The 13,943-nt window shown below is 36.2% G+C and overlaps 1 long non-coding RNA gene across 1 annotated transcript; it reads left to right on the top strand.

The window, feature by feature from the left end:
• The first annotated feature begins 9,090 nt into the window (after window positions 1-9,090).
• Window positions 9,091-13,109, top strand: LOC149920093 (uncharacterized). Its single transcript, XR_016465390.1, has 3 exons — window positions 9,091-9,192; window positions 10,659-10,853; window positions 11,904-13,109. It is a non-coding gene; the product is annotated as an uncharacterized LOC149920093 (long non-coding RNA).
• Window positions 13,110-13,943: the final 834 nt, after the last annotated feature.

Raw genomic sequence — 13,943 nt, 5'->3', positions numbered from 1 at the left:
GTATCAATGCCATTTAATCAGTATGAAAATAGGAGGGAAAAACTATGGGGACTTCTCCAAAAGTATTGCCTCTTATTTCATCATGTTGGCTCAAGACAACATACTATGTCGGTGGTATGGCAGTGAGGTTGAGCCTCCCCACAAATATTCCACTACATTTTGTTGTTTGTGTGACAGACGGCAGAAGAGGGACACTGACAAAACATCATCTGACATGGAAGTGCATGTGAAACAAAGAGCTGGAATTAATTCCTCCATGAGGAAAAAATGGCACCCATTGATATTCATCAACACTCACTGAATGTTTATGGAGACCAAGCAGTGGATGTGAGCAGTGAATGGTGCATTTCAGCAGTGGTGACAGAGACACTGGGCCACCTTCACCGGTGCAGATTTTTATGAGTGTGACATGCAGGCTCCTGTTTATCACTGACAGAAATGCATAGCCATTGGTGGTGAGTATGTTGAAAAATAGTGTTCTGTAGCTGAGAATTTGCTCTATCAAATAGTGTTATTGTGTTCTTTGTACCTACTGTAGCTTCGATGGAAACAAATAGAAGGCATTACTTTTGGAGCAACCTACACAATTCTCAGGAGATTCTGCAGCTTTGAATCAAGGTCAGATAGCAGTATAGTAACCAGTACAGGATACTCTTTCCATTTATTTTTAAAAATGGTCTTTAGATATTAGGTATTTGTGATCTGTGTCCTACAAAGCATCTTTGGATCTATAAGGCGGTTCTAAAAATTATGTTAAATTGTGTGAAAAGCTCAGAAAGCTAAACATATTTCAGTTGCCTAAATACATAGGGATCTGCACATCTAAAAGGGTTGAAAATCATCACGAAGTGTTAGCACTGCTGTTTCCCACTTCTACCTATCAGCAACAGAAAATTTCTAACCTCCCCCTGAGCTGAACTGCTCAATTTCAAATCAGAGCTATGGACTGAATCTTAATCAACTTGGGAAGTGGAAGACTTAAGAGGAAATCATTTGAACTCTGAGCTGAGTCTCCCAGGGTTTCTCCAGGCTTTTTCATGATGATGCCCTAACTGTCAGAGTTCAAATGCTCTAGAGGTTCAATAGCTATGATATTTATTAACCAAGTGGTTATGATCACAACTTTGTCACTCAAACTTGCTTAGTATCAGCTGACATATGGTATCACGTTTGAAATACCACTCAGTAAATCACTGATAATGTCAGTGTAATTGCCAAAAGCTAATATAGGGTGTAATTCTTTTCCCATTGAATTTGATGGCAAAAATTCTATTGATGGCAGTAATGCAGAATTGAATTTGCTAACCAGAAAAATATTTTCTTTTTCCTGATTACACATAAAGAATCTTTTTTTTTTTTTGTCTTTTAAATCAGCTCTTAAAAAATAAGTTTACATTTACAAATGGAAGCATGTTAAAAAATTCGTGATTGACTTTTTTTTTTTGGTGGATAATGCTGCTGTGACTATTTCAATATGTTTTATTTGTGAGTCAGATGCTAATATATTCATAAGTAGATGAATATATGAATGTAAGAGCTCTGCATATATATCTACTCCATCTGTTATTTCTTTTTGCCCTAAATCTAAATACTCTGTGTTCAATGCTAGCATTGTTATTAACATTTAATCAAATTTTTGACATATAATAATTAGATGGCATCCATGGACTAATTTTATTCTGCCTTCTAGGGTTTAACTTTTAACTGGTCATTTTCTCATCTGAAAATGCTAGATCGTCAAAAGTAAAACTTTTCTGTAAAACCTTCTTTTTTTTCCTGGAAAATTTTAATGACAAGGATTTCTCATGTTCCGTGCAGATTGCCACTGCTGAGACGTGAGAGATTCAGAGTCAACCCTCTGTTCTGTACAATTTGAAACAAAGACTTAAATCTGTCTTCCCACATCTAGAAATAGCATTCTTTAAGTGGTGGGCTGTAGACTCAGGCTCTCTCTCCAGCCAAACGTGTGATTAATCTATTTGTTGCGTGGTCAGATATTTTTACAGGTTTGTCTGATGTGTGGTTGCCTAGAATGCTTGCAAAGGTCTTATATCATCCCACTGCTAGGCAAAATTCAATATCCCAAGAGATTTTAAGTGTAATAAGAACAGTCTATAACTCTAATGCATTTTTGTCCTCTGAATGGAACCAACCACTGTAAGCAAGTGTTAAGTGAGAGATGATCTTGAAGATATGCTTCAGAACTAACATTTTCATCACTGGTCAACATATTTGGATGATTCTGGATCTCTTAATAAAGTGTTGTTATTATAAGACATTTAAATTTGAATGTTACAAACGCTGATTTATCTGAAAAATCTTTGTATTTGTCAGCTAGTTGCTTGAAAATTTCAGATTTTGATGCATCTGAAGACCTTCAGAAAAGTAATGCTTGTCTACTATACTCAATCCGGAATGTATACGGACATTTTTGTCAAGTACGAAAGTAAATTTTCTCTCAGATATGTTTTAAAAAATGAGTAGATTGCACAGATTAAGTATAGGTAAAGTGAAGGAGTAACCAGCAAAATAAGAGTGTGATTTGATTACATCAAACATCTTGGCTTTTTTTTTTCTGTTCCATGGTTTCTCTTGAAGATTTTTTTATTCCAAATTTTCTATCTGATCATCACATCTGTTTTTTTCTTACTCAAATATGGGAAATGACTTTAATCTTTACAGACAAGTGGCTGCAATAGGAGGGAATGCTGGCAGAGAAAGTAATGTCCATTAAAATACAAGAACTTCTTCTTTACACTGTAATTTAAGACAAAGATTAGTGCAAACAGCTCTGCAGATAAACTATAGATATCATTCGGAGTTTTATTTTTCTCTTTTCTGAAGGCTCACCAGATAATGTGTGTGAACTTATTCGCAGCAGGTTTATTACTGTATTTGTCTGCTGCTTTTGAACTTCTGTGTGGCATTTCGTTCTTTTGACCATCAACTATAACTGCACTCTTTTTCTTATTTTGTAAAATGTATTGCTCTGATCTCCTGTGTCTTCAGTGTCATCTGGTATCCCTCAGGGACTCATTTTGTGATCTATAATACTGTTTTCTTTTATGTATGTTTGTTGGAAATGTGTTTGCAGTCCAAACTGTCAGACAAATAGCTCTTGTCTGTATTTATCACTCTTTGAAGATCTTGTAATAGCATCTATGGGTGCCATATGATTGTCTTTCCATTATCAAAGTTTACATGCTGCTAATTTTCTTAAGTGTAGTGCTGAAAGGATGATATGTAAGTAGAAGTGGAACCTCTTGGGGATCTTTTATGTTTCTTGGATTTTAGCTTTTCTGCTTTCCTGGCTTTGCCATCTCGTGTTCACGAGAGTGTCTCAACTTTGGCCAAGATTCAAGGCCAGATTGAACAACTAGTGTGATGTAAAGGGGACACTTGGCTTAAGTTTCCAGCTGGGTATACTTCTTAAGCAGAGGTATAAAATGGATATTTCTTATTCTTGGTCACTCACTTCTGAACCTCCTGATTTTTTTCCTGGTGAAAGAGTGTAGATATCTAGGTCTGATGCATCTAGGTGGAATACAGGATACTCATGCTGAAGTGTAACCAACTGTCACAGGAACATTAACACTCACTACAACTAAGACGATGGCACATTTCTGGGGAGAAAGGAAAGGATATGTGTATGACACTTTCTCAAGCCTTTCTTCAGTGAAACGCTAACTCAAACAGGAAACTTTGAAGGATTTATAATGACTTCTATTTCATCTGCTTAAACATCCTCACTATAATCCAACTCCTCTTTTCTTCCAGTGGCAACTTGTAGGTAGTTTTGATTTAACTTTACTCACAGACAGTGGCTGAAATGGCCTGCTGATTTGTGTTTGAGGCAGTTGCTTGAGATATGAAAGACAGAGGGATGCTGGCTCATTTAAAGGGGAGATTAAGCTATTGTTTCCCGACAGGTTCACCATCTTGTTTGAGGAACACCTTCATACTTCTTGACTTTACTAGAGATGCTGTCTCTCACATCTCTCCAACCAAACTATATTTCTCAAGTGGAGCCTTTTTCTTCTAAAACCTATTGATTCTAGATTACTTGGATCAACAGATTTCTGCCAGTCACAGAAATTGTTTTCTCAGCAAACTTTTTATTGCTAATGCTGTGCATTTATTATTTAACAAGGTTCTGCAGATTAACTAAATGTTAAATTATCTAAAAGAGTCTGGATCACTGCAGAACAGTGTTATAAGAGGAAAGAAAGTGGCAGACTGCATGCAGTTATCCATTCCTTAAAAAAAAATGCAAATAAATAATTCACATAATGTTTCACAATAAATTTCTATAACCAAGTGGGGTTTTTGTTGTTTTTATTGTTTTCGTTGTTTTTGTTCTTTCTTTCTTTCTTTCTTTCTTTCTTTCTTTCTTTCTTTCTTTCTTTCTTTCTTTCTTTCTTTCTTTTTTCCTTTCTTTTTTTTTTTTTTTTTTTTTTTGGAACACAGTTAATCTTTGCACTGTGTTCTTAAAGGCCTTAGCACAATGTGGTCATGGTTCATAAGAATTGTATCTAGTTGAAATATTACTTAAAATAATAATAATATATTTTTTTCTGTCTGTTTCTGTGATTACTGAGCATAAATAAATCCACAGAAAATAAGTGGTCAGCCTGAGATCACTTTCATTCTGTAATTCTTGGAAAATGTTTATGTTAGCGCTTTCATTTCATACATGCATGCTTGTGCATGTAAGTGTGTAGAACATAATGCGACTATAAAAAAATGATGTTTAGGATACAAGGCAGCAGAATTTTCTTTAAAAATAATACTGTCTTAAATCCTGTTTTCAGTTAGATTTTAGAAGGCAAAGAAAAATATTACAAATGGAGATGCAAATGACTGACAACCAGCCAGATGGAGAGGGAAGAAAGAAGTTGAGGGCTGTAAGACATAAGACAGTGTTCTGAGCCAAAAGTATTACATAGAATAAAACAAAAGGTAGGTAGAAATCAGGCCCAGACAGTCAAAGGAAATATAAATGAGATGAGATGTTAGGAGGATACAGCCACTGGTTTTAATCCTGTTCCAGAGTGGAACGTTTCCCAATTCTTTGTCTTCAGTCTGAGAAAAGACTTGACGGAACAGAAAGAAGGATTGCATAAATAATTCCAAATGCTCTAAACTGTCACCAAATTAACATACTTTTCATTCATTTCTGTTTTTTATTTCTTTCCTTGATATTTTACCCAAGCAAATCAAATTTCAAATTTTACTCCAGCAAATCCTACCTAAGACAGTTGCTTAAAGCTTAGTATCAGAAGGAGAGTAGAGAGGAATGCTGGGGGTGGAAAGGATGGTGACCTGAGAAGTATGTACTGCAATCTTTGTGGTGCGAACAGAAGCTACAACACCAGGTGAGGTCACCTTGGAAAAAAAAATACAGTGCAGGATCACCATGACAGAGGCTGGAGAGACTCTTTGATGAAAGGCTGGTAACAACTTCCTGTGGTTTCAATATATTGGGCATCACAAAAAAAGAAAAAAAAAAAAAGAAAAAAAAAAGAAAAAAGAGAGAAATCAGCTAGCATTTAGGCTTAAATATTCCTCTTTCCACCACCTACAAAACCATGCTGTTTTCTGGACTGTGTCACGCTGCGATTACTCCTAGTCTATGCTGCCCTCTACTGCTAACTTTCATAGCTACAGCAGTAAACGATCGTTACTTGCAGTCGGTACCTCGCAGAAAGTGTACTTGTACTAGCTTAGAATAAATTAATATAGGAAGCATTTAGACATTTATGAACTATTTAGGATAATGGTTAATATGAAGGTGATATGCAGCTCAGCATCTTTCCATAGCAGTTGTTGGACCGTTAACATGCCATCACAGCAGCTTACTTATAGAAAGTAAGAAGTGGAGATTGCTTATGCTAGAAGAACCAATCCTCAGAAACGTTTTGTTATGTTAATTACTCTATTCATAAGTTAAAAGACCAGTGATGTGTATTATGTATTCTAATATTTAGCTGCTTTGAAGGAAGTGGAAAACACTAATGCATTGAGTTGGTCAAGCTGTGAGAACAGAACAACCCCTCATAAATACACATTTACCAACATTTTGTCCAAACAAACATTGAATGCACTTGCCAACAAGATTTCTATCACTTATAGTTCTAACATTAACAGACCTTATATAAGAACACTTTTTAGTGTCTTGTAGTTAATCTGGTTATTTCCCTTGTTGCTAAGTTTTCTCATTGTTGTTCAAATATTTAGAGGTTGCTATTGTGTTCCATTGTTTAGCCAAGCTTAGACATGCTTTAGTATGTGTTATTTTTTAAAAAATAATTCCTTGCATGTTCTTAACGTTTTCAGTGCTTCTTTTAGAATGCTCTCCGTGTGTCAGTGATGAGACACCCAGATCTGGACACAGCATTTCAAATGAGTTTCTACAGAGAAAAGAGTTCCTATGGAGTGACAAGAACTATGTAATTACTTTCCCCTACTATTGAAGGCTGCCCCTTTCTGTAAAACCAAACTTAATCCACTCTCTTGCACTATTTCTTGCCCACATTTTTTAATGATTTTTGAATTTCATTGCAATAATTATAATTCCCCTTTCCAGTCAGTAATTTGAATGACCATAGTGTTGAAACTTAGAGTGCATTCTCACAAGAATCTATTCCACAGACCAAACATTGCCATCCAGCATTACTTCCTATGTGTCAATTAACCTGTTTCCATTAAACATTAAAGTTTTCCTATCTAGGATAAATTGTGTAATTCAGATCAAACTAGTTGAAATTGACTAACTCAAGAACAATTGGCTTATATATCTACTTCTTTGATTTTTTTAAAGCTATATTAAAAAAAATAATTTTTCACTCTGAAGTTCACTTGTATTCCCTGAAAAATCTGTACTGGGTTGCTTTTGGATCTTTCATCATTGAAGAGCAGAAATCTCTAATGCATCCTAAATCCTGCTGCTCTATTCCAACTGGGTATTCCTTCCTGTACCTTGATCTCCCTGGAGACTCTCTGGACATTGACTTTGCCTCAGGTGAGACTGCTCTTCTCAGCTGAAGATGAGCTCATTTTTCATAAGCTCTTTTCAGAGCCTGCATATAAAAGGGGTAATAAATAAAAAGCATTTAATACTTGAATTTCCCTAAGCATGCTAGGTGTCTCATAGTATCTCCTCTGAAATACTATGAACCTTTTACTCCCACTTTTTTTGGCTATCACTGCTCACTACTTTGAATTTAATAAGAAAGCATTTGTGGACAAGAGGAATAATAGCTTTTAATCATCAAAGTGTTCCAGATCCTCTTTACCGAATGACAGGTTGCTTCCAATAAGAGTCACCTTCATCTTTGTTATTTTAAATTTTATTTTCAGAAATGTCTTCTTATGTTCCCTTCGTGCAAGCTGACTAGCAGATGTGGATAGATGATGCAGTGGGGTTGCTAGAAGGTGGGTGTTGTGTTGCAGTTTTCAAGGCTGAGCAAGGAATCAGACTATGGAGTATTGTGGAGCTTTTTAAATCACCTCTCCAGTACAGAAAATCTCAGCCCAAATCCTTCAACGATGTTTATATTTTACATTTATTTAGTTAATAGAAAGGGAACCTTTCAGTACAGATAAAGCTGCCTATTCTTTCAAAACCCAATGCTTTTTGTTATATTTATTCATTTATCAATGCTGTGAATGTTTCAGGCTCTCCAGCCATTGATTGCAGGAGCAAATGCTATTTTTCCTGTTTATTGTAATATATTGTCTCATTGTTGCCGGTAGTTTGCACTTAGTAGAGTTTCCCACACAATATACAGGAAGCATCTCTATAGCATCAGGTTTCCTCAGATTGATTCTCACAGGGTCTGGGAGGGACAAGCCAACCCTTTGTGCTTTGTGATGTGGCTGTAGGGAGTGATGTTAAATCCACCATTTGGAGACTTCCTTCCTTACACCTTCAGTAGCACATGCAGTAGTCAAATCTTGTCTGCTTCCACCACACTCTCCCACACAACCTTTGGGAAACTTATCGGTGTGTGCGCTTTCACAACTGTATCACTTTCATTTCATGCACTTAACACATTTATTACCAGTATCCAGTGAGAATATGTGTCTCCAAGGGCGTCTATTTACATTAAAAGAAAGCTAATGAAAGTATTTAGTTAAGGTGTTTCATTTAAGTTTACCTGTCTTTACTGTTGATTAACTGATGACTTGCAAATGTTGACTGATGTATTAAGTTGTCTACATAGAGATGCTGTGGGTAGCAAAGTGAGCTACATGTGCACCTTGGAAAACTACTTGAATAATACCTGCATGTGTCTCCTGGGAAAGCTGGGAAATTAAATGAATGCTGTCTTGTGTCTCCTTCATGAGCAATGCTTCCCTACTAACAAACAATGAGTTCAAGGGTTCATAACAGAGACAACTTTATTGGGAGAGGGGGAGTGGTGACGAGAAAGGTGAATATGGAATTAACTTTGTAAAGTCAGTGATTCATAAATCAAGTCTATTCAACTATGTCATCACCCTTTCCTGCTTCCTACCCACTTCAATCCTTTCTCCTACAGCTCTCCCTCACCTCCCCCCTATGTTCCACCTACTTGTCCTACTTGTCCTCCCGGATATGCTGCACAATATTTGCAAGCCTGCCCTCCTCCCTTGGTCCTGGGTAGATAATGAAGTATTTAGTCACTACGCTGCCTCATAACACATTGTTCATGGTTTTTTTTTTTTTTTTTTTTTAAATTCAAAGCTGACTGAATCAGATTTTAGCTTGTTTCAGTTCTTGACCTTAAAAGGTTACATTGCCTCTGAAGGCTTTGACTTTTCCCTAGTGCGTTGATTCCAGCTCAAATTCTGGGAAAGATGCCATCAATAGCCCTGCTTGAGCTATTGATGGCATCTCTCAGCTCAACCTAACATGCCACAGTTGTCCTTGTGCCATTTTAGGTTGCTCAGGTTTTGGTGAGGAGGAGTACTGTAAGCATACAGTTCACACTGGCTTACAAGAAACTCAATTTAAAAATAAGAAAGCAAGAAAGCAATTTTTTTTTTTTTTTTTTTTTTTTTTTTACCACACTTACAAATTGCCCGGAGAGACCGTGGAGTCTCCATTCATGGAGATACTCAGAAACTGACTGGACATGACTCGTAGCAACTATGAGAAAGTGGGTTGGACTGTACGATCTCTGAAGATGACTTTCCTCCTCAACTATGGTATGATTCTGTGAAAAGTATAACGCTTTCAGTTCTCAGCCAAGATACCTGAAATATTAGTTTTGGAAACATAAATACTACTTTATATGAACCAAATAAATACTAAAAGGTCAGTGGCAGAGTTATTTCTAAACTAACTGCCTCAGAGGGAAATACTTAGAGACTTTACTTTTGTGAGTAGCAGACTTTTGCAAAGTTTATAATTAAATGTTTTTAAACAAATGGCTAAACTCTTGTGTTCATGAGAGATTCTTGAGTGCTCAGCACAGATACTTTCTAAAATAAAGTTAACTAAATTCTTGGATTTGCTGATTATTACCTGATGTCAAAATCCAACAGAATACAGCTTTCCTTTGCCCTACCTGTTCTTCTTTAGACTATTGCTACAGACTATTAGACTATTATTTAGTCTAATATATGACTCCCATGACAACAACAAAACATCTAGATCTCCCTCAATAAAAAGGCAACTGTTTAGTTAGTTCTGGTAAATCTGATAATGACATTTTTTTCCTAAGTTCTCCCTCAATAAAAAGGTAACTGCTTAGTTAGTTCTGGTAAGCCTGATAAAGACATTTTTTTCCTAAGTTCTCACACCAAAACACAGCAAGGATGTACTTGGCTTCAGGCTGCCTCATGTGCCAGAATTAATTTTAACTGACCGTATCAAAGAAATAATTCTAATTGGACAATTTATTCAGGAACATATATATATGTATATGCTTGTTCAATGGCATAAGTATTTTATCTAGCAACCTTTAAGAGTGGTTGCATCCCTTTTCTGTCAGGAAATGTAGTGAAAATTTATATCATGGGAAGATTACCATCTCAAGAAATAGAAAGCCAGATGAATTCCTTAGCTCCTGGGACCTTTTGCAGACTTACAAATATATTGACAAGGATGCTTGGTGCTCCATCATTGCTTTCTGTCTTGGCATCCAGTTTGCCCTTTTTATCCCTGGCAATTACCTCCTGCTCAGAGGAGCAGCTAAGCATCTCTAAGGAATCTGCTTCTTTTTCTGCCTGACTTAGTGCTTCTTCTGCAGCTGATTTTTGTCTCTCTGTTTCCTTTCTTTCATAAGAAGTTTATAAGAAATTATAATATTTTTCATCTTAGTAGACTTATTTGATAAAATGCTAAGTTAATCCTTTTGTCTGATGCTTCTTTACTCCATGTCTTTTGTCCATTATCTTAGTACAAAATTCATATATTTGGATCATTCTGCTTTTCAGGAGGAACCTTCTGTAATTACCTCACAGTGTTTAACGCTATGGAATATACAACAACTTTATTAGCTATTACTAATATGAAGTAAAAGGTTAATGACTAGAGAAAGATTACTATAAAACTTCTGTAAATCCTGAGAAATTATAGAATATTTAGAATACATCATACCCACTTTTTTTTTTTTTTCTTTTCCCAAAGAGTTCTATTAAGTTCATGAATGCTTTTTTGTACTTTACAGGGTTGAGTTGGGTGGATGAAATTGCTCAGATGCCTGAGGCAACAGACTGAGTTGACTAGAATCATTATGATTATTCAAATTAGAATTATCCAAATGACCTAGATTTCTTCCTTGCTGCATCATGACAAATTGCTAGACAATGACACCTCTGCTGTTTGCATTTCTGTGGGCAGACACATTTGGATATCCATACAGGTAACTACAAAAAAGTCAGTAAGACATATCAAGACTAAAGTATCTAAACTTTAGTGCTTTTAGTGTAATTTTCAAGATTATCAGTTACTACAGCTGTGTTGGTAATTTTTTTCTTTTGTACTTCATTTTCTTTATGTTACAAATTCATCTTCATACTGAACAATATCAGAAGAAGAAATCTCTTTGCAGTTAGCTGTTGTTGATTTACCTGAGTCATTTCACTTTTTGGAAGTGTTTGTCCTGAACTATGTACAGACTAAGCTCACAGTAATAGTTTGTTTAGCTTACAGAGTTTATAGCTGCAGGCTTATTGCTTAGATGGAATAAAATACGATTTATAGAACCAACTTCCCTAGCAGCATCTCTCTGAGTAAGATCTCCCCAGTAACGCTATGGGAAACTTTCAATCTTGGTTGGAGTAATGTGTTCTATCGTGACTTCTCCTAAACAGATTAAATCTCAAAATAGTAGCACTATACCAAAGGAAATGACGAAGGCATACACATATATATGTATTTCCAGATCTTAGTATGTTTAGCCTTTCTTTGGAACCATTCTCCAGTTTTACCTGAAAACTCATTCCATTACCTCTCCCCTCCTTCTCCTCTCCTCTCCCCTCCTTCTCCCGTCCTCTCCTCTCCCGTCCTCTCCTCTCCTCTCCTCTCCTCTCCTCTCCTCTCCTCTCCTCTCCTCTCCTCTCCTCTCCTCTCCTCTCCTCTCCTCTCCTCTCCTCTCCTCTCCTCTCCTCTCCTCTCCTCTCCTCTCCTCTCCTCTCCTCTCCTCTCCTCTCCTCTCCTCTCCTCTCCTCTCCTCTCCTCTCCTCTCCTCTCCTCTCCTCTCCTCTCCTCTCCCTCTTCCTTACAATCTTAAACAAAAAGATGAGCAGGTTTGTAGAATATAGTAGAGCAGCTGTGATTCTTCTGGATATTTAGTAGTTATCTGAGCAATCTTTCCTTCGTATGATAATGAATCAGACAGGTAAAATCTGTAATAATCCTCTTTCTGTTGTTCTGTGCTCTGTAACATCCTTTTTTTTTTTTTTTTCTCCAGACAAAAAATAATTGAAGAAAAAATCCTGCTGTATCTCTCTGCAACAAATCTGATTCCATTAGAAAGAACTTTTAAACTCTAAAAGAAATAAACTCCACTGTAAACAAACAAGATCTGACATTTCTTCTAATATCTGGAAGAAGAACAGGTTAGGTTGATGCTTACAAAAATCCAAAGCTTTCTAGAAACAGTTTATCAGTGACCTCCTAGCTTTCTATACTGGTAGAGTATGGCTTGTAGAATACATTCCAGTCCTTGTGGAATTTTGATGAAGCACCAGTTTGCACAAGATATTGCTAACACATTTTTATCCCAACTGTTGTGCTCAGAATGAAGTGCTATGGACATAAGAAGCATGTGCATCATCAGTTACTGAGGTCTGCAGCTCACCGTGATTTTAATTCTCCACCTTCCTAACTCTTAAACTCTTATTTTTTCCCAACCAGATAAATACTGTATGAAAATGAGAAATTCTGGGTGGGCCATATATACTTATCAGAATTCAAAACAGTTTGATAGTTTGACCATAATACTGTGTCTCACAAAGTTGTGTAGCTTTTGATTTGAAACTGGCCTGCATTCAGCTGGTTAGGATGAGATGCGGCAAAAACCGCTTTCTGTCTGTAAAAACTCATTGACTGCTTGGAATGACTTCTCTGATTAAGACTCCTGTGTTGCTTATTATTCTATATTTCCATTGTCTCAAAAAATAATGTTACATGCTTTTACACTACTACAAAGATTAGATGAGAAATAAATACATGAAAAACTACGTATGAGACAGCTTCAGCTTTCAATAGGATATGAATAAGAATGCTGCAGAAGAAGAAGGATGTGGAGATTCCATCCCAAGCAACTGTGATACTGTGCCTCTGCAGGTTCTGACAACAACAGGAGTGGACGCTGGTAGTCACTTGGGATTGAACACTAAGACTGTATACCACTGTATCTGTGTATCATACTAGAGAGCACAGAAACTCTGAAACACAAATTAAAATGAGATAAAGTACTTAAGACTAAATGTTTAAAATATTTCCATGTGCACCACTGAATTTGTTTGGAAAATATACTGTCTATAAGATAACATACTTCTTACTCTTCTCTTGCCAATAAAGCCTGTTTTAACCTTGGAATCCTGAGAAGCATTAAATTGAAAGATCTATTTATGTCTAAGTGATAACTTCCTAAAATAAAAGATCTGTCAGAAACACAGAAAAAGAAGTGCCTGTAATCACTAAATCTGACTGCAAAACATCCTGTACACCACGTAAATGACAACACCGGCTTCAGAATTATTGTCACATAACCTGTAATCCTGAGCATCTACACATAATTTCTGTTTATTTTCTATATATAAATGTATCTCTCATAAGAAGTTAGTATGTCTGTTATTGCAGACAGAACTCTTCATTTTCAATACTCTAATGAAAATTATTTTTTTAGTTCACCTTTTTTTTTAAGCTATGATTGCAAAATCTTTGTCCTATATACAGATTATTACTCTCTTCCTTTAGTACAGTTACGTGGTAGATAGATTTTGTGCTGGAATTTCTGAAGAGCGGGAAGTCTCCAAAGAGTATATAAAATCAGTGATCACCTCAAGAAAACTTTCTCGCATACAGCAAGCAAAAATAACACCTTAAATTGACATATCTGTCTTAAAACAGATGCTGCACAGATGCTGGCATTTGCTTCAGTGGAACAGGAATCCTCAAAGACTGGTGTTAAGAAGTAGTTGCTAGGTTTCATAGTTAAATGGAAAAGCTGAAAATCTCCATCCAGCATTGACTGTGTGTTATAGGTCAAAATGAGAAAAAAACAAAAACAAAAACAAAAACAAAACAAAAAAAGAAATATAGGTATTTTATTGTAGTTTCTTAAATCAGGACAACAAAGATACTCTGTTGGGATTATCATTAGGCCAACTGTGTTATGCCTATCTTGGATGACGTGCTTCTCCATCAATATATCATGCATTAGTCATTCTCCAGGCATAGGCAGAGTGTTGAGATACAGAGGGAAGAAAGGTCCTGTAAAAGG

The sequence above is a fragment of the Phasianus colchicus genome, chromosome 1 (genome assembly GCF_987193195.1).
Source record: "Phasianus colchicus chromosome 1, bPhaCol1.hap1.1, whole genome shotgun sequence".
NCBI classification, from domain to species: domain Eukaryota; kingdom Metazoa; phylum Chordata; class Aves; order Galliformes; family Phasianidae; genus Phasianus; species Phasianus colchicus.
The sequence above is the reverse complement of the archived record's forward strand: the minus strand, read 5'-3'. Positions and strand labels throughout refer to the sequence as shown.